The sequence below is a fragment of the Eptatretus burgeri genome, chromosome 14 (assembly GCF_056783735.1).
Source record: "Eptatretus burgeri isolate ZD-2024b chromosome 14, Ebu_testis_v1, whole genome shotgun sequence".
Taxonomy (NCBI): Eukaryota; Metazoa; Chordata; class Myxini; order Myxiniformes; family Myxinidae; genus Eptatretus; species Eptatretus burgeri.
Genome location: NC_140974.1, coordinates 30,810,756 through 30,836,486, shown reverse-complemented (window position 1 = coordinate 30,836,486; position 25,731 = coordinate 30,810,756). Strand labels below are relative to the sequence as shown.

At 44.6% G+C, this 25,731-nt stretch overlaps 1 long non-coding RNA gene and 1 pseudogene across 1 annotated transcript in view; one reads left to right on the top strand and one right to left on the bottom strand.

The window, feature by feature from the left end:
- LOC147012892 (uncharacterized) overlaps positions 1-25,731 on the bottom strand; it is a 187,975-nt gene that overhangs the window by 124,227 nt on the left and 38,017 nt on the right. The gene's annotated exons all lie outside the window — the stretch shown is intronic.
- LOC147012893 (signal recognition particle RNA) lies at positions 25,290-25,430 on the top strand (annotated as a pseudogene).

Here is a 25,731-nt window from a genome sequence, read left to right as displayed (position 1 = left end):
ACATGGTGGTGAGGTCCTTTGAATTACCTGGTGGTGTTTGTCCCAATGTAGCGACATGCGGTGAGGCGTGCGCAGCGAGCCAATCCACGCTAGTATATACTTAAGATTATATTTCTTGTACATATTGTCTCATGCTATGGACTGTGCAACCATGAAAGATAACTACATGTTCAGGGTGCTTATACTTTCGAGAGAGTGTCAATTTCTTTGTACTTACTGTCTCTGGTTTAATTACTTCCACAGGATGAATCTGTTTGCTTAGTTGGATCTTAAACTGTTATTGATATCGCTGCTTGGTTAATCTTGATTGTGATAGTCCTTGAGCCTGCATTTGTAACAGATCTCAAAGCATCGCCAGACGTTGGGTCAGATGGGGATTGGGGTGGACGAGGCAAAGACAAACAATCAGATATTTAAAAACCTGCAAACATTAGCACCTCGTTCTTTGCAGTTCCAAAAGCCTCAGTGTCCCAGGCTTGTACCTCCATGTCAATACAGCTGGCACTCGGTCCAAAGTAGATAGTTTTGGAACACCTGCTCCGGATTTCACGAGAACGTAGCACTTGTGAGGCCGAAGAAAGAAGCAGAACTGGGATTTGCCAAGTCAATGCCCACACACAAAATGGAGATCGAGATTACACTCATTTTTATAATGTATCCAACCTGCTTGATCAGTACAAATATTGAAGTTTTGTCGATTAACAATTTGTCTCAAGTTTACTATGACGGGTGATACAAGTAAGTGGGTGAGTTCACCAAATGCTGGTATTCGAGCTGCCTGCTCCAAGCTCAATTCTGATCAAAACTGTTCTTCTGATGTAGTGTGAACAACAAGGCTGCGTTGTGGGACTTGTCTTTGAGATGACACGTTACACTAGCTGTCACATGTGAAATTTACATGTTACAGACCCCATGGTATCTTTGGCAAGAGTAGGCTCAGCACTCTGACAAAATTCCAAAATTCCTCGAGAAGTTGAGGTGAAATGTTCATTTACCTCAAAGGTCTTCCCTTTCTAGAATTGCCAAAGTAGCTTTCCAAAGGTCCATTATGCAAATAATAAATGAAGAACAAAGATACAACTGCAATGAAAAACTAGAACGGGCACTCAGGAGAGCGCATACCTCTTTTTATGTAAATGTTACCTAACGTAGATGTTATGTAGATGTTACCATACCTAATGCTACATTTTGCCCCCCCCCCCCCCAGAAACCATTGATTGTGAGGGTATTTAATCCCATACCACATGTGTCATGATGGCTTAAAAACAATAAATTTCCTGTGTCACATCGTATATCACAAGATTGGGCATTGAATTCACAACATTTTGGCATTGGTTACATGCAAATTGGATAAAAATCGACCGCACTATGGCAAAATGACGATGTTGACCTTTTCATGACCTCGACCTTGACCTTTGTACTCTTAATTTTGTAATTTGTATTAGAGTGTGGGGAACAGAACAGTCAACATTTTGGTGTTGGTTTTATGCAAATCGGATAAGAACTGACCGAGTTATGACTAAAACCGCACATTTTGCAATGTCGTGACCCCCCCCCCCCGTGACCTTTGACTCCCAAACGCTAATAAGGGTTATTACGTCATTGTGTCATGTCACATATCACAAGATGGGGCATTGAATTCTGAACATTTTGGCATTAGTTGCATGCAAATTGGATACAAATTGACCGCACTATGGCAAAATGACGATGTTGACCTTTTCATGACCTTGACCTTGACCTTTGACCCGATCGCTCCCAAAATCTGATCAAATGGTCCTCGGATAATAACCAATAATCTCACCAAATTTGCTGCGATTCAGTTCAATACTTTGGGAGTTATGCGAATAACAAACAAACAAACAAACAAACACACATATTCACAAATAAATAAATAAATACACAGCGATCAAAACATAACCTTCGCAACAATGTTTGTGAAGGTAAATATTTACCATGTACACACATGAATTCAAACATGTACCCCAACTCTGAGACGAGAAGGCCAGATGCATTTGAGAATACAGTATATGAAATGTGGCAGAGAATCCAATTACGTTCCAAATGAAACAGAGCAGTCACTGGTGGAATGTGTCCTCACCCCACACATTGGTGACTTTCATAATGGACCCCACTCTTTCATAATGGACTTGACATGATATTAAATAACGTTTGCTTATTTATTATATTTTTGTACAAGCTGCACTCCATGAGCACTTGTTATAACAAAAAGAGAAGGAAAGGAAATGGAATTTATATTTTGCCATGGTACTGCTTGTGGTGTATTTAAAATTCAATGATATTAATAGTGACCCAAGGTGGTGAGCATGGCGAGTGTTTACTCTGGAACCTTAACTGATTCCAAAACGCACTTTTTTGGAGAATAAAAAAAATATATACAAGCCGGTAGGCGGTGATGGGTCGCCGAGCATGGAAACTATAAGATATAGACCAAAATGGATGTCATATAGCGGATAGGGAATCACCTTATGATTATGCATATCAAATCTCATCCAGTTCCATCTACTGATAACTACTCGGTATCCATTTGAATGAAAAGTACTGAAAATGCAGTTTGAAATCGGAAATCCCCAAAGTTTGAGGGGGTGCTGTGGTGAACAAAGATCTAAATCGAAAATCCGGCTCGATCATTTGTGCACAATGTATTCCAGACGATTAGTGTGAATTTTCATGACCATCCGACCATAACCCTAGGAGGAGTAGCATTTGGCGCGACGGCACCTCCAGCTCTCGCATATTATCGATTTTTGCACTAATTGACCTTTGAACCCTGACCAAAGCGAAATCGTCAATATATCCTGAGGCAAAGTTGTAGTACTCATTGAGTACCATGAACCTGCAAAGTTTCATTCATATGGATGAGCTCACCTGGTCGCTAGGGGGCCTTCAATTTTCGTGCATACCCTAATTGTAGGGGGTGCTGTGGGCAAAGTATTGCATATATCACAAAAACCTGAATATATTTGATAGAGCATCACCTGTAGATCATTCGTGCCAACTTTCATAACCCTACATGGGATAATAATGGCTTTCGGAATTGATTTCGCATGAACGGTACCGATTTTGAAGGTTTTTCGGCTGTTGCTAGGGAACCAAAGCGTCCCTAGCAACCATCACAATTTCCAAAGCACTAGGTCATAAGATGTACCTACCACCCGAGTTTGGTCAAAATCCGCCCACGTTTACTCCCAATTATGCTGATGACAAACGAACAAACATCCGAACAAACAGACAGAATTACTGACAATAAGAGTCACCTATTTCGGCGACCAAATGTATATACAAAATACATTTTGGGGAAATCTGAATGCTCCCATCGGGTATCAATGCACACCATTAAATGGTAACTGAAACTTGTAAAAACATAACGTTAGTAATATAATGCGAGTGTTGTCATTTCATCGAATGCTGTTCACTTTCTATTCAACAAACAAAACTTTTGGGGAAAACAATTTTGCGCACATCATTCCTGTTTTTCCCAAAGTTGGATATTTTATTGGAAGCACTGCTTCATTAACCCTGACGTTGTTATGCACTTATTTTAGTTAATTTAACGAAATTGGCGATATTTGTTGATTGCCAAACATCTTGATCGACAGGTGTGTATAAACCATCATGCTTCTGATGCAAGATGAACCAAGATGTCAGATATATTGTGGAACTGAACAAGGTTCAAGCTATCAGCTCACCAAAACTCCGTCATCCCTCTCGTTTTACCACCTGCAGACCTGCTTTCTCATATATGCTCAATCAGACACTCACTCCAATGCTTCATAGCAATTTACTGCCATCTCATGTCATCCTCAACGACTACGATATCATCTTCTACCCAATAGAATTTTGCTCATTTGTCAAACCACTGTCCAGTTGTTCATTGCTGCTCCCACCCCCCATCCCGACCCCTTCTCTTTGTGTGAATCCCCTTTCCTCTGTCAGTCAAGTGTTACATGAACCTCTACATCTGTTTTCAAAACACTCATGACCATGACACACATGAAAAGGAAATTACGAATAAACAAGAGTGATGTTTAGACATCACTTGCCTGCTTGTTGAGTAGAAAACACCTGATGGAACAAAATGGCCACAATGTGAGATAGTCAAGGTAAAATGCTTCTACTTTACTTTTAATGTTGCTATTAGGTACATAAAGAGAGGCCAACCCCAAGCACCTGGCACCCGACTGGTGAGCATGGGGTTTGAGCATGAAGGGAATGCGAGGAAATCTGGGAAGCTGGTGGGGTACAAGAAATTCCCTCAGCAGAGGCAGCAACATTCTTGGGCATGTTCACAAGGTTCCTACCGTGCCCGTGATTAATGGATGCATTAACACTTGGGGAGGGGGGGAGAGTATGGAAGGGGAGGGTAGAAAGCTGGAATGGCTATATAAGGTAGGATGGCTTGTTTTCGGAGTAGCTTGGGTGGCAGGGACGCGATGAGGATGCCTTGGGAGTTCACGTGAAAGCCAGGTGAACAGCGACCTGCCTCAAGCACTCTCTTTATTGAGATTTGGCCTCCCCACTGGCTCTGTGGGCTAGAGAATCAGCGGGTGCCAGAGGAGGAGGGCAGTTGGCCGCAAAGCCCCAGCATGCAGGCGTCCCGACAGAACGCCTGCCTAGAAATTGTTTAAGCTCCCCTGCCGCCACCACCCCTTTTGGGACCCAGTGGTTGAGATTGGGGTTTTGGGGGCCAGTCATCCAGGGCTAATGAAGAGACTTAATCCTGCAGTGGACGCCAATGGGGGCCATCAAAGGTGGCCGCCTCCCCGTTACAGCTTGCTTCATGAAGAAAAAAAAAGCATTAGATTCCTCCCCAGATTAAGTGAGACATGTAGGCAAAACTCATAAGTAGACCGAATGTCGAAGAATGAAAGCCTGCATTATAACTATACTCTCTGAAAAACTACTTTCCCAGAAGAACATCCGATACCAGTGACTTTGATGAAATGGTTGCCCGAGGTCGAGGATAGATAGCACTCAGCCTTGCTACCAAGAATGAATATTCACAAGAACATTCCTGATGTATGTTACAGTGACATCGTATGAAGATGTAACATTAGCAAACGTGACACTTTTCCTTACACTCATTATCTTTTCCCGACCTTTGCCGAGCGACTAGCACTTGAGATTCATATGCCAAACATGATCGGTTTCAAAAATTTGCCAATAGCTCGACCGAAAGAGTTTAACGTTGATTTGAAAGGTCAACACATATATCCAACCAATTTGAAAAACATTCCAGGAATACACAAATTCAATCACGGTAAATCACAGCAAGTGCACAAATATCTTTGACCACTTTACTCACGGTTTGAATCCAGAAGCAGCTATAAACTTCCATCGTGGTGTTTTGAAGGCAGGGCGATTCATCGATATGTGTGTGCCATCCCTCGGGTGGACGTGAAACTGGGCGCCCTGATTGCCGGCTTTAGTTGGTGTGCGCTAAACACCCGACGGTGTCCTTCGTAAATAGGAGACCAATCTCCAGCACTCTAAAAAAGTTACTAATTCCTGCCCTGAGAGAAACTGCTTCAATAGAATTGACGCTCTATATAGAGGATGGTAGATGATGATGATGATGATGATGATGATGATGATGATGATGATGATGGTGATGATGATGATGGTGATGGTGGTGATGATGATGATATAGATGATGGTGATGGTGGTGTTGATGATGGTGATGGTGATGGTGATGATGATGAGGATGCGACATGATGATGATGATTATTATTATTTTACTCAACCAAAGAAATTCTCGCTTGCTCCCACAGGCACGATTCGATCGAGTCGAACATATTATGTATCCATGCGAAGGACACGATGGCAGCTTTCAAAAAGAAGAGGCCATCATGTGCCTGTGCCTTGAACAGATGGTTTATTTCATTCGGGTCTTGAGTGTTGCCAAGAAAGCAATGGCAAACTTACCAGTATGTTCCTTGCCATAAGACTGTTATAGAAGCAGCTAATTTTTTTTCGAGAAGAATCGGAGGTCTCATGTGAGTGAAGGCAAGTAAACAGTTTAAATGTAATGGTTAACCCCAGATGTAACATCTGAATAAGAGGATAATTGTGGTGTACAATAGTCCAAGAAATTCCAAATATTTATATTTCATTATACAAGTACAGGTTATTATTAAAGGAGATATTTTAAATCACTCGTGATATATTGAAAATAAAAACGGTGACATACCTTGGACGAGCGTGTCTCACTAATATGGGATTTTGAACATCCCATATTGGTGTTTATGAGAATATTTACGAGAGCTTATGGGATGGCACGTAATCCGTCCGTCCGTCAGTCCACAAATATTTTCAACTTATTCTCATAAACAACACATACGATTTTGATGAAATTTGACCACAGCGTACATCACAGTGAATGCACCAAGGTCTGCTCATGGCATTAAAAAAATCTGGCCGTAAAGGGGTCTATGGGGGATTGACCCCCAAAATATGTATTTGCTTTCTTCTCTGAAACCACACACACAATTTTGATGAAATTTGACCACAACCTTTATCACCCGTGATGTACCAAAGATTGTTCACGGCATTAAAAAAAAAAAAAAAAACGATCCATAGGTGTTAACTTTCTTCTCCGTTACATATTTTGTGGGTCATCCATGCCTACCAGTCATCTTATCCATCAGGTACCAGGTGAGCACCCAGGGGTATTGCCCCTATGTTTATATTAACTAATGTGTGCCATCCCTCGGATGGACGTTAAACTGGACATCCCATATGCTTGCATAAGTTGGTGGACGTTAACATCTGCATCTTTCGCAAAGAGGAAGCGAGCTATCGCCGGAACACTGAACAAATTACAAATTTCTGCTCTAACCTTAGTCAAACGTGAGGCATGGCTGGCTGGTTCATGAAAGACTTCAGCCAAGCTTCCCACGCCCCCCCCCGGCCAATAGGAAGAAGAAGTGACAACTAATTAAGTTGTCTCTGGAGTATGATCCCCTTCCATCCCTTCCCTCTCTTCAATTGGCACCACAGCCGACTCCGCTCGTATGTAGGCTAAATGCCTCAATTCTGTGTTTGCTTCCAAATGTTGTGTCCCCAACCACTCACTCTGAGTACCCATCCTTCCCTGTCTTATCCAACTACTCCTGGACTCTGTCTTTTGCACCTGAGAATGTGGAGAAGGTTATCTGAACCCTTGAATCTGACCTTACTACTGGACCGGACGGCATCAACTCACGTGTCCTAATAAAACCTGCTCTGCTGCTCTTGCCCATCCTCTCTCTGCCCTTTCACCATGTCAGTTGCACGAGATCAACTTCCATCTGCTTGGAAATCTGCCAACATCACTGCACTACCAAAGAAAGGAGCAAAAACTGATCCTCTTCACGACAGACATACCAGCTAACTTCCAATCATCAGCAAGTTAATGAAATCCATCATCACAGTTGATAGGAAATCCTTCCTTTTCTCCAACAACCTCATCTCAGATCACCGATTTAGTTTCAGACAAGGACACTCCACCTTAGACATGCTGCTTCCACTCACCCAACAATGGATGGAGTCCCTCAATGTCAGGCATGAGATCAAGGGACATCTCTCTGGACATATCTCATGCATTTGATACTGTCTGGCATCCTGCTTGCTCTCCAAACTGTCTGCCTCTGGAATCCAAGGTCACCTCGACATATGGCTTACTGGCTTCCTCTACTCTCACAGCCAACATGTGGCACTCAACGGAATCCTTTCATCTTATCTCCTTGTCAAGGATGGAGTACAACAAGGCAGTGTTCTGGGTCCAGTGTTATTCCTGATCTTCATCAATGATCTCTCCAACTCTCTCGAAAATCCTTTCTATCTCTTTTCTGATGACTCCACCCTCTGCCATGACATCCCTCATATTTCAGACAGGCAGGCTGCAGCCTCTTCCCTCTCTTCAGACCTTGAAAAAAAAAAATCACAAGCTGGTCAAACACTTGGAATATGTCTTCAATCCTGAAAAATCTCACACTCTCACGATATCTCTCTGAAAGGACCATGTTGCAAAGACTCCTATCTACTTTCAAAACAATCGTCTTGAAGAAGTTCAGTCATTCAAACTCCTGGGTCTCACGATCAGCCATGATCTTTCTTGGGCAAACCACATTTCACAGTTGGCCTCCACAGCTAGCCATTGACTGGGCATCCTCCGTCTTCCAAAGTGCTTCCTTAGCACACCCGAACCTAGGCACATCCCATCCACCTAGGCCTATGCAGGTCCTTCACCCACAGCTTGATGGAGTATTGCTCTCTCCTCTGGGCTGGCTCCCCTGCCTCACATCTTGCTTAGCTTGATGCTGTGGAAATTTAGGCCCTCAAGATCATTGGAATCTCCCACGATGAAGCTCAGTCTGTGGGCTTGTCACCTCGCCATTGCAGATAGGTCGGTCGTCTCTCTGTCTTCTACTGCCTCCTTTCTGGACTTGCACCTTCTGTTCTTTCTGTCCTTTGTCCCTGCCCCAGGTCTCTGCAGGGCTCACACAACCCACCATCAACTCCCTTCTGGTGAAACTATCTAAATCCAGGATCATGGCTCACCTCCACTCATTTGTTCCTCTTTTTAAACCCACCCGAGGAATCAACTTCCACATCCTCTTCAATGTCATTCTTCCCTCCGGGTCTTGAAGACAGCTGTTCACCACCATCTCAGATCATCCCCAATCCAAAACCATGATCTTTTCTTGCGTCAATAACCCCACCCAAATCTCTCCTCCTTCCAATTTTCCAGTTTTTACTCCTTGGAGTTTCCTCCTGGTATCCATGTTGTCCACTCCATGTCTAACTTGTCCACTCTCTTTGTCCAACTTTTTCACCCCATTCATGTTTTGCATCCTGTTTTTGTCTGTTACGTCCTTATCTGTTCAGTGGCTAGCTCTTCCATGAGCCTTGTCTGCACAGTATACAAAAAAAACAGAAGAAGAATATTAACCCACTGCTGTCTGCATATTAATCGTGGACATTCACACACACGTCCCCTCCCCATCTCCTGGCTACTCCCTAAGGGAGTGAGCATTTCTAAAATATAAACAGTAATAATTATAATAAATGACAATAATAATGATAAGGATAATAACATGACCACCCCACCCCCCCCCTCTTCCTCCCACACAGTGTTGCTTAAATTTTAATAAAATAATGTTTTCAACAATCCGTTAAAAAAAAATCCGAAAGTTTTGTGCCATTGAACTCATCCAGAGCAGTTCCAAACACTACCCTTACACACCATCCCATTGAACTCATCCAGAGCAGTTCCAAACACTACCCTTACACACCACCCCATTGAACTCATCCAGAGCAGTTCCAAACACTACCCTTACACACCACCCCATTGAACTCATCCAGAGCAGTTCCAAACACTACCCTTACACACCATCCCATTGAACTCATCCAGAGCAGTTCCAAACACTACCCTTACACACCACCCCATTGAACTCATCCAGAGCAGTTCCAAACACTACCCTTACACACCACCCCATTGAACTCATCCAGAGCAGTTCCAAACACTACCCTTACACACCACCCCATTGAACTCATCCAGAGCAGTTCCAAACACTACCCTTACACACCACCCCATTGAACTCATCCAGAGCAGTTCCAAACACTACCCTTACACACCACCCCATTGAACTCATCCAGAGCAGTTCCAAACACTACCCTTACACACGACCCCATTGAACTCATCCAGAGCAGTTCCAAACACTACCCTTACACACCACCCCATTGAACTCATCCAGAGCAGTTCCAGACACTACCCTCACACCCCACCCCATCGAACTCATCCAGAGCAGTTCCAGACACTACCCTTACACACCACCCCATTGAACTCATCCAGAGCAGTTCCAAACACTACCCTTACACACCACCCCATTGAACTCATCCAGAGCAGTTCCAAACACTACCCTTACACACCACCCCATTGAACTCATCCAGAGCAGTTCCAAACACTACCCTTACACACCACCCCATTGAACTCATCCAGAGCAGTTCCAAACACTACCCTTACACACCACCCCATTGAACTCATCCAGAGCAGTTCCAAACACTACCCTTACACACCACCCCATTGAACTCATCCAGAGCAGTTCCAAGCACTACCCTTACACACCACCCCATTGAACTCATCCAGAGCAGTTCCAAACACTACCCTTACACACCACCCCATTGAACTCATCCAGAGCAGTTCCAAACACTACCCTTACACACCACCCCATTGAACTCATCCAGAACAGTTCCAAATACCACCCTTACACACCACCCCATTGAACTCATCCAGAGCAGTTCCAAACACTACCCTTACACACCACCCCATTGAACTCATCCAGAGCAGTTCCAAACACTACCCTTACACACCACCCCATTGAACTCATCCAGAGCAGTTCCAAACACTACCCTTACACACCACCCCATTGAACTCATCCAGAGCAGTTCCAAACACTACCCTTACACACCACCCCATTGAACTCATCCAGAACAGTTCCAAATACCACCCTTACACACCACCCCATTGAACTCATCCAGAGCAGTTCCAAACACTACCCTTACACACCACCCCATTGAACTCATCCAGAGCAGTTCCAAACACTACCCTTACACACCACCCCATTGAACTCATCCAGAGCAGTTCCAAATACCACCCTTACACACCACCCCATTGAACTCATCCAGAGCAGTTCCAAACACTACCCTTACACACCACCCCATTGAACTCATCCAGAGCAGTTCCAAACACTACCCTTACACACCACCCCATTGAACTCATCCAGAGCAGTTCCAAACACTACCCTTACACACCACCCCATTGAACTCATCCAGAGCAGTTCCAAACACTACCCTTACACACCACCCCACTGAACTCATCCAGAGCAGTTCCAAACACTACCCTTACACACCACCCCATTGAACTCATCCAGAGCAGTTCCAAACACTACCCTTACACACCACCCCATTGAACTCATCCAGAGCAGTTCCAAATACCACCCTTACACACCACCCCATTGAACTCATCCAGAGCAGTTCCAAACACTACCCTTACACACCACCCCATTGAACTCATCCAGAGCAGTTCCAAACACTACCCTTACACACCACCCCATTGAACTCATCCAGAGCAGTTCCAAACACTACCCTTACACACCACCCCATTGAACTCATCCAGAGCAGTTCCAAACACTACCCTTACACACCACCCCATTGAACTCATCCAGAGCAGTTCCAAATACCACCCTTACACACCACCCCATTGAACCTTTATTTAAATTTAAGTACCGTACTGCAAAACTGGAGCTCCTTGGAAGTATCATGACAGGCAATTTGTGTTCTACAGTGGTCAAGTAATCTTATAGAATTAAATGTAAATAAAATAAAGATGATAAAAGTCGAATAAATAAATTAATTACAGTTCTCCCACCATTTACCGCAGTGTCTATTGCATCACCCTATCCAGCACATTACATTAGTTATTCGTGCCTGTTGTATGTGTCCATTATAATGTCCTTAAAAAGCAGTAAATTTCCTGTTTTTGGAATGATTTTCAATTTTGTTTGACTGCCAGGCAGAGTAAAAATATCATCTCACTCCTCTCTGCGCACATGCGATCAGGATGAATTCAGAGCCAATGTGCTGTAAAACGAGAGACTTGCCATCCTAGTCATGTTCCGATTTATGTTCAAAATATAACGCTCAATTTAACTAAGTTGTTCCTCGATCACAAACTAATCAGACAGACAGACAGACAGACGGACAGATATAAACCAATTATTTCAATGCGCGCACTTTGTGTGTGTGTGCGCGGGGTAATCTTCTTCTTCTTTCGGCTGCTCCCGTTAGGGGTCGCCACAGCGGATCATCCATATGATCCGCATAGTGATTTGGCACATGTTTTACGCCGGATGCCCTTCCTGACGCAACCCTGGTCGCCTCTTACGACACAGGGATATGGTACACCTATTTTAACCGGGGTATACACCGGCCCAGTACACTGGTACTCATTTCGCCGACCTCGGAAGGATGACAGGCTGAGTCAACCCCCTGGTGAATTAATTCAGTGGCCCAACGGGGCTTGAACTCAGGACCTTTTGGATCCCAAGCTGCTGCCCTAACCACTGCGCCAACACCAGGCTTGTGTGTGTGCGGGGTAATAGGTGAGAATTATTTGCTGCAATTACCATCATGAGTGAGACACTTTTGGAAATCGAGTTTAATCATGGCATTAGTTACTGCAGATTCCAGAAGTTTCACTCGTACGTTACAAGAAATTCATAGACGTAACTTAGCAGTTTTGCAAGAAATTCCCAAAACACATGAACACAAATCTGCAGCATGCACACCTCCGGTTCATCGTGTTTGTGGAACATTTGGAAAGTACAGACCAATGGTGCCAGTGGAATTGCACAATTCCAAATCTGTGTTCTTCCTCACGTACCGCAAGTCAACATCGTTCTCGGAATCCATGCAAGTCATGGGGGATTATTAAATGGTTCAGACATTGGTGAACTGTGCCTCGTAAACTGAGCAATTACTTGAGTGGTACATTCAGAGTTTCTCACAAAGTAGGAAGGTTTCATTTATTAGTTTAAACGTCCCTGTTGACCTTCACATGCCCCCTCTCTCTCCATATTTTGGATGACTATTTATCCATCTGTTTACAATTCATTGAGGTTTGGGAAAGCAAAACGATCAGCGAGCATTTTATACCCATTCAGTCATATAATAATAATAATAATAATAATAATAATAATAATAATAATAATTAAGAAAAACAATAGGTTACCCAGTCCATTTGACTGGGTACCCTAATAACAATACCATTCCTTTTGCACCACAAAGGCACATAGGGCTGCTGCGGCAGTTTCATTGGCAAGGAATACGGAGGACAGGTCGCCGCTCCCACACAAGTTACCCCAAATGGTTATTACCCCAGTTCAGTACACTGGTACTCATTTCACTGACCTTGGAAGGATGACAAGCTGAGTCATCCCACCTGGTGCTAATTCCAGAGTTGACAGGGGTTCAAACCCACGACCCTAAGATCCCAAGCCAGCCTTCTTAACCACGAAGCCCACACCAGGCTATATTCAGTAACATAAAGGAAATAAATAAATGCATTTTTCGTTTTTAATCTTACAAACACACAATGATTCAATTTATCATTTACTGGAAGATAATTTGGTTCCACCAGGCTGTTGTAAAGGAATTAGTTCCCAATAGTGTGTGGAATATTCGGTTCGGGAGTTTGCTGGGAATGTCCTTGGACATCATAATAGCAGGGACATGCGGAAGTTCCACACAATCTAAAATGTGACTTCAAGTCCTCAACCCCCTCCCCAGGTTCTCAAACCCCCTTTCCCAGCTCCCTGTCCCCTCTCCCCCCAACCCCAACTCTCTCTCCTCTTCTCTTCTCCCCTTTCTTCCTCAAGTCCTCAACCCCAAATCCCAAGTTCTCACCTCCCCCTTCCCCACAGGCTCAACCTCAATTTCCCAACTCTGTCCCTTCTCTGCCTTCCCCGCTCTCACTCAAGTCCTCAATCATCACCCCTCCTCCCAACCCCAGGTCCGCAGCTCCCACTTTCTTCTTCAAGTCCTCACCCTCCCACTCCCCAAGTCCGCATAAGAGTCACTGACTGGTAAGACTGCTAAGGTTTCTTGGTGAAGTAAATTGACAAAAAGGTAATTATATATTGGACGGAATCGACTGAATAGTTTGTTATAATTTTTTTTTTTACTTATGGTTGGTGTGTGAACCAACGACTCTGATCCTATACACCACTAGTGTGCACAACAAAATTGCACACAACTCGATATTGCGCCAACATGGATATTTGTAGACCTCCTCATGCACTGTCCAGACCCGAGAGCTCTTAATTGAGGCATCACTCAGCATTGTACGTGCTGTGGCCATGACGTTTACCCCGTTCAGACACAATCAGGCAACTTGCATCCATATAGTTACATAGAATATAGATTTTTTTTACGAATGAGGTAACAAACATCAATTGATGTGGTGTTTTGTTTCTCACACTTTGGAAGACCAACCCGATGTGATCTTTTTTTTCGGATGAAGTTCCTTCACGTTCTCCTTCTTTTTGTTAAATTTCAGATTCATTATCACTTAGTTATAATTGTGCTGACACCAACCATTATAAACATTCCTTGTCACTGCGTTGAATATTTATTGCAGCCTTTTAATTACACTTGGAAGGTCACTGTAACTCGACCCTTTAATAAGATTGGATTTATTTACAGTTCAATGGGATGGGGGGCAGAAGTAGTGTTCAGCTTTGATCCAACTTGGGTTCGACTCTTGACCTGACTACAAACTGTTGCGTGGGTCTTTCGCAGGCAGGGAGTCGCATCACATCCCTCCGATAGATGTGAGGCCGAAGGACCCGTCTGCTAGCATTAGTTGGTGGATGTCAAAGATCCCAGGTGTCCTTCGAGAAGCGGAAGGCAGGTTATCGTCGGCACCCTGAACGAATTCTAAATTTCTGCAGAGACCGCAGGTATTATGGCATTTTCAGATATTCCATGACACCAGGTTATGCTGCTTGGTATCTCAGTGCGATATCATTCTAAACAAATTCATGCCCGCAGGTGTTCGCCTATCTTATGTGTTCGGTCATTTTCGGCTACGAAGGGCAACCATAACATAATTTATTTACAGAAAAATATCAATAATTTATCTTTTCTAAAAGCATAACCCTTCATTTTTACCTGGAGGTTAAGCAATCCAGATTTCAGGCTTGAACGAAAATAACAGACATCTTCAAACTCTCCCAATATTATCTACTACTTTGCTACAAGTTGAAAAGCTCATTTTTGGCCCATCCTTCACTCCGCGTCATCAAATCAAACAGGATCAGCTTTAATTAATCTTTAGTGGCATAAATGTAAAGTTGATGAAAAACATTTTGTTTATGTTTTATTTATTTTTATCTGTTTCAAACCGAGACTTAAAAATACTTGTTATATCTTGCATAATAATTCATCCTTCATTTCTTAATATATTTTCAAAAAGTTGTCTTGTTTTTAGGAGCAAGTTTCTCGTAAATTCTTGATTATTCTACATCTTCGCATAGCTTTGCAACATGAGGCCCGAGTAAAATCTCTCCACCATTTCCTTTCTTGGGATGGGTTGCTGCAGTTCTTCCCTCATAATTCCATAATAAAAGGACGAGAGGGTAGCTTAGGGGTTTGCAAACAGGCTGAGTGGGGATTTGGTGGGTCGAAGTGCTTTGGGGAATCCTTGCTTGATGTTGCTGGTGGATGTCTTGGAACTCACTAAAGGGCGAAGAAGAATGTTGCCTCTCAAGAGACACTGGATACCATTGACCAGAGACACTGGGTCAGGCTTAATGGCAGAGCTGAGCTGTTCAGGGAGTCGAGGCGTAAAACTGTACGTATGCTGGTTGTGGACAATGACGCTTCGGTGGAAGGAATCTGTGGAGGAAGAGCATCATCTGTGGTCAAGTGATTCTCGTCCTGTTTACAGGGGAATTCGCACATTGTGTTCCTCCAAGCCCATCCCTCGGTGGACTGCAGAGAGAGTGGAGGGTGGACGGCTCTTGACAGAGGAGTCCGAAATGAAGGCCCACTGGGCCGTTTACTTTGAGCGGCTGGACCAGGCAGATCCACCAGCTGTCAAGCTGAATGTCTGGGGGTGTAAACAATCCCAATTGCTGACCCTCTAATCAACTGTGATCCACTTTCATTTGTGGAAACACAGGCTGTGGTGAACTGGTTGAAATGGGGAAAGCTCCTGCTATCTGTGGCATCCATGCTGAACTTCTCAAGGCTGGTGGAAATGCTGAACTCGTGTCATTGCATGCAGTTCTGTGCTCTGCCTCGAACACAGACATCATCCCAACGGACTGGAAAAGGGGCCTTGTTATCCCTCTCTGGAAAAGGAAGGGTGATCACCAGGACTGCAACAACTACCGAGGGATGACGCTGCTCTCAGTACCGGGAAAGGTCTTTGCTCAGATAATTATTGAAAGGGTTTGCCACCATCTGCTTGAGCAACAGTGCCCAGAGCAGTCAGGCTTTACACCAAAAGGTCAACGATTGACCGTGTCCTTGCTTTTCGGGTCCTCACCGAATGTCGACAAGAGTTAAGGCAGGGTCTGCTTGCAGGCTATGTTGTGATCTCTGCAAGCATTTGATTCAGTGAATCGGGATGCCCTCTGGAGGATTCTTAGTCTTTGTGGGGTGCCATGAAAACTCATAAATCTGAAGTCTGAACTATACTCTGATACTGAGAGTGCTGTGAGATGTGGTGATACCATCTTCGACTTATTTCCAGTTGTTACTGGAGTTCTTCATGGGTGTGCACTGACCCCCACACTTTTCAGCGTTTGTATGGACTGCATTTTGTGAGGATGTCAGAGAGATCAAGCTGCAGTGCGTCATTTGGGAATGACCAGTTCTCTGACCTTGATTTCGCAGATGATGCAGTCATCTTTGCAGAGACTCTGGAGATCCTCTTCTGGGCCCTCGACATGCTGAATGAGGAGTCAGAGCCACTGGTATTACAGGTTTCCTGGGTCAAAACAAAGATCCAGTCTTTGACTGACATCTGGAATGCTGCTATCTTGTCTGTACCTGTTTGTGGTGAGGATGTTGAGGTCACGGCAAGATTCACTTACCTTGGCAGTGATATTCATATCTCTGCCGGCTGTTAGTCAGAGGGTCAATAGACGTCTGGGTCGGGCCTGGGGAATCATGCATTCCCTGGATCATGGGATGTGGCACTGCTGGTACCTGTGCAGGACAACGAAAGTCCGAGTCTTCAGGACCTTGGTGCTTCCAGTCTTGTTCTACGAATGTGAGTCTTGGACTCTGACCAGGGATCTGAGATGGAGGCTTAATTCCTTTGGTACCAGGTCTCTTCGGAGAATCCTTGGCTATTGCTGGTCGGACTTTGTGTCCGAGTGGTTGCTGAGAGAGACTCAAATTAGATTTGTTACCCGCACAGTCCGTGAGCGTCACCTGCAGCTGATTGGATGTGTCTCGTTTTCCTGACGCTGATGCTGCTCACCAGATTCTCTCAGTGAGGGAGCCTCTTGAGTGGAGGAGGCTAATGGGCCGACCACGTGCCTTGTAGTTGCAGCAGGTTGATCGGCATCTCAAGGAGATGGGGATGGGTCAGACATCTACCTGGGGGGGTGGCCATACTGAGGCCCCTGGAGTACCAGCGGAAAGTGAACGCAGCAACATGCTGCTCTGGCGCATGCTCCCATACTTGACCTTACCTGACCTATCGATCATCTATTATGTGGTTGCAGGTTTTTGCATGTCTCTCATGTTTAAGGATGGAAAAAGGGGGGGGGGGTGTTAAACAGTGAGAAAAAAAATCATTTAAAGAGCAAAATTATTTTAAATAAACAGTTGATTTTAAATCAAATATAAAAAAGTGCTGAATGTAGACGATCTGGCCATATTAGCGGAGAGCAAGCAGGAGATGCAGGATGTGATGGGGGAATGGAAGTAGGCATTTGAGAAGCACGGACTAAAGATGGGCTTAAAGAACATTGAAGTAATGTTTGTAGGACAGGACAGAGAGAGAGAGAGAGAGAGAGAGAGAGAGAGAGAGAGAGAGAGAGAGAGAGAGAGAGAGAGAGAGAGAGAGAGAGAGAGAGAGAGAGAGAGAGAGAGAGAGAGAGAGGGGAGAGAGGGGAGAAAGGAGAGAGAGAGGAGAGAGAGGAGACAGAGGAGAGAGAGGAGAGAGAGGAGAGAGAGGAGAAAGAGGAGAGAGGAGAGAGGAGAGAGGAGAGAGGAGAGAGGAGAGAGGAGAGAGAGGAGAGAGAGAGAGAGGAGAGAGGAGAGAGGAGAGAGAGGAGAGAGAGAGAGAGAGAGAGAGAGGAGAGAGAGGAGAGAGGAGAGAGAGGGAGAGAGAGAGAGAGAGGAGAGAGAGAGGAGAGAGGAGAGAGAGGAGAGAGAGGAGAGAGAGAGAGAGAGAGGAGAGAGGAGAGAGGGAGAGAGGGGAGAAAGGAGAGAGAGGAGAGAGAGAGAGAGAGAGGAGAGAGAGGAGAGAGAGGAGAGAGAGGAGAGAGAGGAGAGAGAGGAGAGAGAGAGAGGAGAGAGAGAGAGAGAGGAGAGAGGAGAGAGGAGAGAGGAGAGAGGAGAGAGGAGAGAGAGGAGAGAGGAGAGAGGAGAGAGGAGAGAGAGAGAGAGAGAGAGAGAGAGAGAGAGAGAGAGAGAGAGAGAGAGAGAGAGAGAGAGGAGAGAGAGAGAGAGAGAGAGGAGAGAGGAGAGAGAGGAGAGAGAGAGAGAGGGAGAGAGGGGAGAGAGAGGGGAGAGAGAGAGGGGAGAGAGAGAGGGGAGAGAGAGATTGAACATCATGTTAGAGCGGTCAGAGACACATAAAGGCGCTGTCACACCTTGACGTTTTAGCCAGCAATGATAACGTATAAAAATGTATGTAAAATGTTGGCGTACACTGAAGTTTTGAGTTTTTTTTTTAAGTTTTGGTCGTATTCATAACGTGTTAGTCATATGCATAACATATTAGTAATGGGCACAGAACGTTTTGTTGTCTTATAGATAACTTATACCAACGAATGCTTAGCCTGTTGTCGGCGTTCACAACTGATGCCCAACGATAGTTTAACTTAGGCATAGCGCGCTGCACGTATCGCCGATGAACTCGTGGCGTAGCCTGTTAAAAACCTGCCGCACGCCGATTTAAATCATAACCGCCTGAAAATTGGAAGTGTCAACATCGCAGTCACACCTTGACGATTTAGCCAGCGTATGCCAACCTATGAAAAATGTGTGTAAAACGCTGGCACACGTCGAATACGGTATGGTAAGTTGTGTATACGTTAGGAGCACGCTGAAAACCGAGGAAGTACGCTGTCATATTTCGTGGTACATCTAGTACGTCGTGAAATTTCAAGCACGCTGAAAATTTTACGACGTATTCGACGTATGGCTCACAAGTTCCGCATATGCTGGCATAAGTTCTCGGCATGCTCCGCGATCGTTGACACACGTCGGATACACGTTACTTGTAAGTTACTCATAAGTCGAAACACGTTGAGGTAATGTTTTGCATACCTGAAACTTAATTTTTAACCTATGAGTAACGTGCTTTGAACCTATTAGTAGCGTGCTTTGAACCTATGTGTAACGTATCTCAAACGCACATTGTCGTATGTAGACGAATTTGATTGACGTCTTCCGGATGACCACAGAACTTACTGAATGTGTTTCTAACTTACATCTACCGTGTAATGGCGTATTGGCAGCGTTTAGGGAAATTGGTATATACAAATGGGCTTCACAAGAGGAACCCGTCAGTGTTCCAGACTCCATGTTGAGTAGATGTCAATGTCAGTAGTATCAGTAGTAGTAGTAGTATTAGGTGAGCGTGGTGGTAGTGGTAGTAGTAGTAGTAGTAGTAGTAGTAGTAGTAGTAGTAGTAGTAGTAGTACTATTGGTAGGAGGTGATTGGGGAGGGTGTGGGTGATGATGGATCCTCGTTGCGTCCACGAATAGGAGACGACTTTGCACCATTGTTCGATGTTCTTTTCGGCTAATTTTTTTTTTCTCATTCCCACGATGAACTATTTTTTGTTTCAGTTTTTAAAGTATTCAAAACGACTTGGACAAATGCACAATGTACTAGTAATGAACACAGAACGCTTCGATAACTTATACATAAGTTATACCAACGATTGATTAGCGTGTTTTAGGCGTCCACAGCCTATGCCCAACGATAGTCTAACATATGCATAACGTGGCAGCGTATTGTCGATGATTACGTGAGATTTTCTATTCATCGACTGCAACTTCACTTTTAATAAATGGCTGTCACTCGCCTATTGTTTTTGGACGCTGGTGCTCGGCAATTGAAATCGTTTCCATTGAACAAGTTAAATTGCTTCCACTGGACTATTGAAATGATTTAATAATAATGCTTGGTTATCCTTGGACCCACTCTGGCTAGCAGCTCGTCGAACATCACTGAGGGCATTCGCAGGAAGTTGATGAAGGATGCCTGGTCCTCGTTCCGGAGTTCCACCATGAGCTGGTCATATATGCCGTAATGGCGTCGCATCCCGATCCATGGTCTCACCCAGTTCCTTCTCCTCCATTCACGTCTTCTTCTCCCGGCTCCATTGGCACGCAACTGGTGCGGTGTCAACTCGATGAGGTCATGTTGATGTTGGAGGACAGGTAGGTATTGTCGTCTCAGCCTTGCCGTATCCTCCATCTCTCGGAATGACGTGGACATGTACTCACCACGAAGTCTAAAAAAATGACGGGTTCCTCCTGCGAATCCCCTTTTTATATACCAATTCCCCTAATCGCTGCCAATACGCCATGAAACGGTATCTGTAAGTTTGAAACGCGTTCAGTAAGTTCTGTTGTCATCCTGAAGACGTCAAATACGTCGACATACGTATTTGTGCTTAGGACATGCTTTACAAATAATTCCCAAGGACGTTACTCATATGTTATAAATAAGTCACGGGGACCCTAAACATTAATTTGACGTGTTTCGACATATGAGGAACTTTCAAGTAACGTGTTGCGAAGTGTGAACAACGTTCATGTGGCGTGCTTACAAAACGTTACTCATAGGTTAGAAATAAGTTTCGGGTACGCTAAACATTACCTCGACGTATTTCGACTTATGAGTAACTTACAAATAACGTGTTTCGACGCGTGTCAATGATCGCATAACGTGCCTACAACTTATGGCCAGCATAGCGGAAGGTGTGAGTCATACGCCGGCATACGTCGTAAAATTTCAAGCATGGAAAAATTTGAGGACAACCCAAAAGTACAACGTTTAAAGCCAGCGTACTACGACGTATGGCAGTGTTTTTCAGCGTGCTCTTAATGTACACAAAACGTACCCATAACGTATTCGACGTGTGCCAGCGTTTTAGACAAATCTTTCATAAATCGGCATACTCTGGCTAAATCGTCAAGGTGTGACAGCGGCTTAAGGCAGGGAAATACATTTTTGGACCTAGGTGGAATGGTAATCAGCGATGGTAGTTCAGAGGCAGAGGTATGGAGGAGGATACATGTGGGTGTGAATACAATGAGGAAAGGGTTTGATGGTGAACAGGAAGATGTCGAGAACGTTGAAAGGGAAAGTCCTGAGATGATGTGTATCGCTGATTGACCTGCATGGTCTTGAGATGGTAGTACCTGTGATGGAGTAGCAACAACTGAGGATCCAGGTATTCAAGAACAACTGGGTCAGGTGAATTGTGGGAGTGAAGAGGATGGATAGAATGATGGATGGACAAATGAAGGAGATCGGTGTGCAGATGAGCTTGATGGGAACATTGGTAGAGAGCTGGCTGAAGTGGACAGGGCATCTTGAATGGATGGAGGAAAATAGACTTCTGAAGAGAGAAGATGCATTTAAAGAGTGAGGCAGGAGAGAAAAGGGTCGACCGAGTTTGAGATGGGGTGGATTGTGTGAAGAGGAATTTCAGAAATATGGAGAGTGGAGAAAGATTGCTAGCGATAGAGGGTGCAGCAGCTCAATATCTATCAGTCGGCTTCACCGCATATTTCAATATTTTGAGGAAGAATGAGAAAAAAATGATTAACATTATAAAGTCTTGAAAAAAACGATGAAAATTGCCAATTGTAGTAACATGATAATATAAATGATATGAAGCCAATCGCAGAAATCCAAGACCGCGTTGACTGTCATCAACGTGTGGCCCTAAATGGAGTTCTTTTATCCCCTCTTCCTGTCCAGGTTGGAGTTCCTCAAGGTAGCGTTCTGGGCCCTGTTCTTTTTCTGGTTTTCATCAATGATCTCTCGGACTCTCTGGAAAATACTCTATTTCTCTTTGCCGATGACTCCACCCTCTGCCGTACCATCTGTCATCCCTCAGACCGGCAAGCAGCAGCTTCTTCGCTCACTGCAGATCTGGATAAAATCATAAACTGGTCCAACACGTGGAACATGTCTTTCAATCCAGACAAATCTCACACTCTCACTATGTCTCTTCGAAAGGACTGTTTAGAAAACCCCCCATCCACTTTCTCAACAATCCTCTGGAAGAAGTCTTTTCTTTCAAGCTTCTGGGTCTCACTATCTGCCATGACCTTTCCTGGGAAAGTCACATTTCCAACCTCGCCTCAAAAGCCAGTCGCCGACTGGGAATCCTCCGTCGTGCAAAGTCCTTCCTCGGCCCTCTTGAGCTCCTGACCACTTACAAAGCCTTTCTCCGTAGCCTGATGGAATACTGCTCTCCCCTCTGGGCTGGTGCTCCTGCCTCCCACCTTTCTCGGCTTCACGCTGTCGAAACCAGGGCATTTAAGATCATCGGCATCTCCCGCAATGAAGCTGAGTCTTTGGACCTCTCACTCAATCACCGCAGGTTGGTCGGTGGTCTTTCTGTCTTCTACCGACTCCTCTCCAGCCTTGCCCCCCCTGCTCTCTCTGCGATTTGTCCCCACCACATTTCCACAGTGCGCTCAAGGTCCGCCAACAACCCCCTTCTGGTAAAACTACCAAAATCACGAATCACTGCTCATTTTCACTCTTTCATTCCTCTTTTTTCACGCCTTTGGAATAAACTTCCTCACTCTATTCTTTCCCATTCTTCCCTCCAGGCTTTCAAAACAGCTGTTCACCACCATCTCTTATCTTCCCCCATCCAAATCCTCGATCTTTTCTACCCCCGATAATCCACCCAAGCCCACTTCCTTCAATCCCCCTACTTTCCTTCCTGAAAATCCCTGTAATGTCCATCTTCTCTTCGCCATGTTCCCCGTCCCATCCCCATCCCTCTCCCTTCCACAGTTCACCTAATGTGTCTGTTCCCCACTGTTTTGTCCCTTCCACTCCCACCCCTCTTGTCTCATGCCTCCTTGCTGTGAGTTGTGTGTTAGCTCTCATACGAGCCTCGACCAAGGTATACACACAAAAAAAAAAACCTTCTTGTTAAAGCTTCCGCAAAAAATCCATTCTCCATGGCTATGGCAAGGTTAATAGCCCTTGCTGTACCTTCTAAAAAGAAAGACAAGAGTGCTCATCTTGATAGAGCAAAAGTATTCGTAAAGCCTCCAACCTCTGCCCATCTGAAGAAAGGTATTCACTTTTGTGGGGTTCAGTGGAGGTTCAGTTCAGTAGTGGAGGTTCACATTTCTCTTTGAAGTCACAATTCAGGATTGTCACGCCATATTCATTCCAAGAAGGTCAAAGCTGACAGGTTATCTTGACAGAAAGTGCAGAAAGAACTCTTTCTGAATGTTGACAATGCCCCCACAAACAAAGTACAGTACCTTCAACCCCATATGCAATAGAAGAAAGAACCAAGGCTCTTATGGCCACGAATATTGAAAAAGATGCTGGCAAGGATGGAATCTATCCCAAATTCAAGAAAAATTTTGGGTCAAAGGGATGAGCATGGTTGACAGACCTATTCGGTCCTGTCATTTTAGAGGGGTTCTTAAAGGCTGGTGTGAGGGGGTCGTCATTGGTCTGGACTGACACCCTTAGAGAACAGACTCCATGAAAGTTATATTCATTCTTGAAAAACTATAAATCGATCACACAACAAGCAGATGTTGTATTGGGCACATGATCCTCTATATGGGTCTCTTGTGACAATGAGTCACATGATTTCATTGTGATTATGAGTACAAGTCAATGCTGCTTCGGTTTGAGTTATGAGTTATGATCCCCTTTCACTTTTTATGATGACCCTAAATGTATAGGTAGACGACGCTCAACATACAGGTAGATGTCTTTGAGAACAGCTATGTGCACAAAAAAATTGTTAAAAACGAGTTCAAGAGTGGTGAGTTGATCATAATTTTGGGTAAGGATGGAATGTTGACAATATTTGTTGTGATGGTCCCACAGACTCCAATGCATTTCAAGGTAGTCGTTTCCACAATTATTATCAACAGGCCGAAACCCCGTCACAGACGGATTCCGTTAATTCAACCACCCTCACCAGCTCACCCACACTCGAGGGACATGGACTGGACAAGGCATGCTTGCCCCCGCCTACTCATCCCCCGCCCCTGCCTACATCCCCCCTGCCTCCAATTTGCTTCCCCCGCCCCCGTCTCTTGATTCCCTGCCTCATCCACCCCCTCCCCGTCTCCCGCTTTCAATTTGCTTACCCCCGCTCAAAAATTTGCTTACCTTGCCCCCTATCTCTTCATCCCCCACCCCCGCCTCTTCACTCCTTGCCCCCCGTCTCAACGAAAAGTGTTTATTCTGCTTCAAAGTTGAAGGTTGACGATTACCACGATGTGCGATGCACTCTTACAGGTACGAAGTTTCCTTCAGTCCAGGTCACAGTACCGAGAAAAACGTGACGCGACCTCTAGGAGGAGCACAAAATTGGTCCTTCAGTATTAATATATAGATGCAGGGGAGAATTCCTTGATAATGTTGTTTGCCCTTGTTACAAATGGCACTGCGTGGCCTCACAGGGCCATTATTGTTGAAGAGTATTTTCAGAAGATGATTGTTCATTTCAATTGGCTAACTCAATTGCCAAATCTAAATCCCATTGAGCTTGCAAGTTGCATCACCACAACTTTAGGAATGGCCATAATTTCTGGATCATTCAGGACATGCTTTGGCAGAAAGTGGAACAAACTGAACCAGGATTCCTTCCATTTACTCACCTATAGCAATCCAATATGCTACCGTGCTGGTAGCAACCCTGTGCGGTGGACACACCACATATTGAGCCCCGGATACAGAAAGATACAGAGATATGACAAGTTATTGTTTGAGCATCTCCCTGTACTGTCATCTGAGATACTGTTGCTGTTATTGCCAGGTATAAAGGAGGTTGCTTACAATTTGCATGAAATTTGAGTTTGCCTGTTTGCGTTCTCATCTGAACCTCGAGCTCATGATGTAGGGAATACGAATTAAAATCCCATAAATTATATTTACGGATTGTCTAATGCTCTTGTGGTCTGAAAGGATGATGCAAATGTAATATACACAACTTGACTGTTGACTAGTCTAGATTCGTTTATCGGCCCAAATATAAATGATTACATTGATCTTTCAGTGTTACAGACCAGAAGAATTCATTTAATTGTGCTTGAAAAAGGTTACATTTGCTGCTAGATCCCTGTTAAGTCACAATAACAACACAAGAGTGAAAATAAAAATGACAGTTCTGGAAGGAGAAGGAGAGGGAAGGAGGATGAGGAGAGGAAGAAAGCCATCTAGAATTGATCCATTCTCCTGAGCCCCGATGCTCCATATTGAGTGGTGCATTTCCTTTTAAAACTCACATACCCAGTGAAGGAGGACCGGGCGTAGTGGCGTGCGCCTGTAATCCGGCTACTCGGAGGCTTGGGTTGGAGGATCGCTTGAGGACGGGAGCTCTGCACTGGGCCGCGCTATGAGAGGGTGTAGGGCAGCCTGGAATCATAGCGAAACCCAATCCTTATCCCTGTGTCGTAAGAGGCGACCAGGGTTGCGTCAGGAAGGTCATCCGGTGTAAAACCTGTGCCAAATCAGTTTGCGGATCATAACGGATGATCCGCTGTGGCGACCCCTAACGGGAGCAGCCGAAAGATGAACAACATACCCAGTGAAGGAGGAATCAGGGTTTTCTGCATGTGAACCCATTGATCCTTAAAAACGGGGTTCATCACTGACCCCGCTGGGGTTTTATTGTGTGAACTATTGGAGTAAGCAGAGTTGCTAAGTCGAGAGCTGTGAGTTAACATATAGTTGCATTGCTGTAT